We start from the raw sequence: 5,212 nt of genomic DNA on the forward strand, positions 1-5,212 counted from the left end.
TTTTTTTTCTAAATTCAAATTTACACCAGTTACACTGCGAGCCGAATGTCTCGCAAGAATGGCTCCAGTGTCGCCATTTTTTAACATTTGTCGATAATAATTTTTCGTGTTATACTTAAATATACGCCCCATAACATCCTTAAATATCATTATCATATTACCTTGTTTTTTCATTTAAACAAGTGTCCAAAGAAGTGCTGCTCTTTTGTTTTTACAGTGTTACCCCTTAATTCCTCATTATTTCCATAATTTGAGTTCCTTCGATTAAAAGTTTGATTTTCCGGTTATAGGAAAACCTAAAAATAGTCAAGGTTTGCCTAGTAACCACAACTAGAAATTCTTTCTCGCACAGAATGCCCGATATATACCTACGATGCCTATGTAAAGCGCTTCCTCTTCCTCCCTTCGTCTCTCTCTTCCTCGCATTTTCCCCGCGCCCACCACAAGTAGGTATGCAAGAGCACACAGAGTGAGTCGAAGAGAAGCGGCTCGTCGCTCTGTGGTTGGGCGAAACGGAGGCTCGAGTTAGCGAGTCGTGATTGCCGAGGTGCGTTTCCGCGCCGTGCTTTCGTACGGTACGATTGGGTGGTGCGATGTGAAAACGGGTGTAAGCATGGTGGTGCTCAGTTTCAAATTTTCACCCTTTGTTTAATCGTCTACCGAGTATCCGACTGCAGCATTAATTCATTACCGCCGCCGCCGCAACTCTGTTGTATGCTTTCGTCATGCTTCGGAGGTCCACACAGTGCCAATGACTCTGGCCCCTTGGGACTTTGCCTACTTTTTCCTATGGGAATTTCTTATGGTTTACTTTATAGATCTGCGGAACGATGCTTGAAGTAGAAGTAGTAGTAGTAATTTATTTGTTTAATTCTAAAACAAAGAATCATACAAATTAGTGTACGTCCACGTTATATATTAAGATTTGCTAAGAAATGTGGAAGACTAGAGTAGAAAATATTCTTGGCTAGTCCTATTAAATAAATGCAATAGTAGATGGTTTCAAAATTATTCGAAAAATAATATACTGTGAGTGAGACGTCCCGATTAATTTGTGCTGTACATTAAATAGTTTTTTTTTTTTTTTTAATCAAGCCAGGTTGTTCAACTCAGTTGCAATAATGTTAATAGTAAATGAATGAAAGTCTTGATTGCTATTAGCCAGACTTGGAAAATATCTTGAACTTAGATTTCTGTGACGTTGGCAGTTGCTATTTTGTGAAAAAGGGTATCCGGATCGGAGCAGTATTTACAGAATTTTATTTTCTGAAATTTGTATTAATCCTTTTTCAATATTATTCTAGCGTCAATGTTGATAAGATGCATGAAGTAAAACTGCTTTCCTTATTCACGAAGATCTTTGCGACTCTTGGCGAATATCGCAGATCAAAGAAGGCTTTCCAGCCCTCACGTCAGAATAACTGCAAGTATAGGGCCAAACCTTGTTTTTGTCAACTCTGGTGGAATACGAATTCTACGTTAGATTAAACTCGTAAATTTTCTTTTTCTTTCAGGATTTAACTCCGTGCAGATGACTTAAAGTTTAAAAATGAGTGCAGTTGAAACAATCTGATTTATTTATCAATCTATCATCTGAGATGGAGCAGCGCTCGCTGAAGACACGGTTAAAATATTATGTTTAAATTTGGCGCATCGTCCGAATGACACTTAATAATTTTTCAGCTTTTTTTTGACTCGGAGACACAGCTGCAAACCACAAACGACGCAAGCTCATCAATCTCAAAAAATATTTTATATTAAAACGTTTATAAAAAATCACCCAGTATCTAAAATACAGATATTCACGCTTGCTCAATTTTTACACTATACCATGAGCTTGATTCATCGCTTCTTTCCTTGTTTCCATTTTCTATAGTATTTGGATATATTTTTACGTATAAGGCTGTAAGTTGTAGAAAATTTTACGTTATTGCAGCCCGCTTCGCCTCGCATGACACTTATTTAACAATAACTGTTAAAAACACTCATGAGTTGACAAAATTACAAAATAAATGTTTATAACCTGGGTACCATTTTTTACATTTAAAACATTTATACGAGACAGCTTGTTTTATCGTTTGTGAAACGCGATACAATTGACAACTGATCGTGAGTTATTTCTACTTATTGTCACTCGTTTTCTCTTCGTCTGGATCTGTGAAATTCAACGCATTAAATGAAAATGACTAACTTGTAGAAACCACGATACATTTTGCAAGTTTCACTGAAATCGGAATGCGAAATATTTTTACACCAAAACGAACAACTTTTCCGGTTATAATCACGAGTCTTCAGATTTTGCAACTACAAGAACCAGTGAAAATATAATTGAGTAAGGTGATTGAGGAATCAGTTAGGCGATCTGTTAGGTTAATGATGCAATATTGTATTTGATATTTCAGCGAGGAAGTTTGCGTCGATCGTTTTACAAGATTTAATAGTGAACTAAGTGCGTCGCATTAACTACTCTTCAATTTCTAATTTTACCGCAGTCATTTGTCATCCGAGTCACTATGCATATTTAAAAATAGACACCCCTCCGCTCGAACGATTAACTTTTTCAATATATCCCTTGAAGATCTACAGCTAATTATACTGTCGCTTCATTATAAACCCATATATGCGGTAAGACGCGTGAGCGTATATACGCATATAGTGATATTAACCTACACAGAAAGAAAAAAAACTCAACTTATCGATTTATGGCTAGATGAAAAAACTGAAAAAATATGTCATCTGGACTGTGAAAAATATTCATAAATACAATATTTTCTTGCAAACGAAACTCTAAATTTAATTCAGCGCGCATGATTAAAGATTATATTTTTTCTTTTTCTGTTATAGCGTATTATTTATATTCTACAGATTTCGTGTTCGCGATCAGGTACACGTATCCAAACATGCAAAAAATTTTCAACGATACAATTTTTTTACTACAAAACTATAATTCATCGACGTCCAGAATATAAATGACCACAAAAGTCGACAAAGATTGAATAAAATTTTTGTAAAACTGGAATATTTTTCTATCGAAATGAAGCAGATTTTTTTCATTTCTAAACAATCGTCGTCAATTTCGGATGACGAATCATAATTATTACGGCACGACCGAAATTGAATTTATTTCACAATTTGTCAATTCGGAAAACCGAATAAAGTGATAAGAATAAACGCGTTATACGAATATCGCTTATGCATAGTCAGAACCGGGATTACGTTGAAGCCAGCCAGGCCACGGACCAATCAGATCAACCGGCACAAACAGCGACACCACCGCCCAGAGTAGATAGAAGAGGCAGTGATATGGATATGGTGACACCTCATTAAAGAGACAAATTGCTTCTGTTTCATATATGTATACCTATAAGTGACTATACATAGATTTACGAAGTCATACCCACTTTCGATGTATAGGTATTATCACGATGTATGTGCATACATAGGTACCTCATACCCACGCTAGAGTTCAGTTACGACGAGTTTCTATCCATTGGCACACACTTGAACGGAATCTCACACATGTATGGGCATGACCATCATATCACGTATCGTGTAAACGCAATTGGCCAAGAAAAAAATCGAAAGGTAGTACACTGAGTGAAATTTTTAGTTCCAGTTACCGCTCAGTCCTTAACTATTTTCATTTTTTACCACAATCGAAAAATATAGTTCTAGGTATGAAATGAAAATTAGTTTCTAGCTGTTACCGGAAAGTCTAGTATCCGTTTCCATTCTATCTCATTACGATCACTGTTACTATATTGTCTTGTAGCTGTTGCGAAAGTTTAATGCTTATGCAACGATAAATCGATGTTAAAGCCTTATTTAACTAAAAAAGTAAAGTAAACCGAAGAAACTGATTTTGCGTTGCAATTACCAAAAAAATGATCGACAATAGTGCAAAATGGTTACGCGTACCTAGTTTTTTGTAATTTCAACAATATTCAAACAGTTTTTTTAACGATACCTGTTTTACTGAATTTTTCTAGTTACTATGACAAATGAAATTTTTCTCCGTGTACTTTTCAGGTATGAATCAGGGCACTTAATCTAAGGGTTATTCGATGACTCTGAATTGCATGTTGATAGTAATTTTGCAATCAACCCCCGAGATCATTACAAAAAAAAGGGGCTACACTAGTTTAATTTGGAACCCAATAACTTGATCAAAAAATATGCCAAACAAAAGTTGTTGGGGACAAAAAAGAAAATCGTAAATAAGTATTCTATGTTCATCTTTGTATATTCAAAATTAAGAGAGAAAAAGGCGAATGAAAATTCTCTATCGCATAACCCCCCCCCCCTCCTCCCCTTCGCTGCTGTCATTTAAATGGTTTTTCCTTTTCTTCTCGTTTCTTTTCGAAGATACGCAGATGAATATGGAATACCGTTTTACGTTTTTTTTTTGTTTCATTTTTCGTCCCCAACAACTATCGTTTCACCGATTTTTTGACAAATTTATTACGCTCCGAATTAAACGGGTTCAACCCTTTTTTTTACAACGATATCGGAGGTTGATTTCAAGATCATTATCACCATTGAATTCAGCGTAATCGAATCAGCCTTGAAACAAGATTCCGTATTCACACCTAAAACTACCACCTCCGATGCTTACTTACTGGCCTACAAACAACACCCCACGCAATATTATCCGGCGGATAATCGCGCGTCGTTTGGATTCTTCCTTCGCGCCTCGTTCTCTCTTCCATGGCTATGCATGTAAGCACCCCCGCTCACGCAAAAACACACACAAGCCGCCGCCGCGAGGGCCTAATATTAGTAGCGCGACGTGTCGCTCGGCTTCTCTCTCTCTCTGCTTGCTCGGGCTAGGAATGTATTAGGGCTCGCATAGCTTAACTAATTGGTTAAATCTGTTGGGCCGCATAACTGGAAGGCTAATTGGGTGATTTCCTGACAAATTATATCCACCCCTGACGGGCACGCCTCTCCCTCTCACTCTCTTTATCCTTCTCCGTGATTCTCTTTCTCTCTTTCTCTTTCTCTCTCTCTCTCTCTTGCCGGTACGCCGCCTGCTTGTCACTTGACACTGTGAAAAAGGCACTGCAAGAACAGATGAGTGACTGACAGACTAATATTCCCTCTTCCACACGCCGCAACCAAGATCAGTTTCCGTCGATATGCCTCTGTTCAACTTACCCTGCTTGCTATCCAGTCTCATTTTCCTACGCTTGAATTTTTAACTGGTATAGTA

The sequence above is a fragment of the Neodiprion fabricii genome, chromosome 1, assembly GCF_021155785.1.
Source record: "Neodiprion fabricii isolate iyNeoFabr1 chromosome 1, iyNeoFabr1.1, whole genome shotgun sequence".
Lineage (NCBI taxonomy): Eukaryota > Metazoa > Arthropoda > Insecta > Hymenoptera > Diprionidae > Neodiprion > Neodiprion fabricii.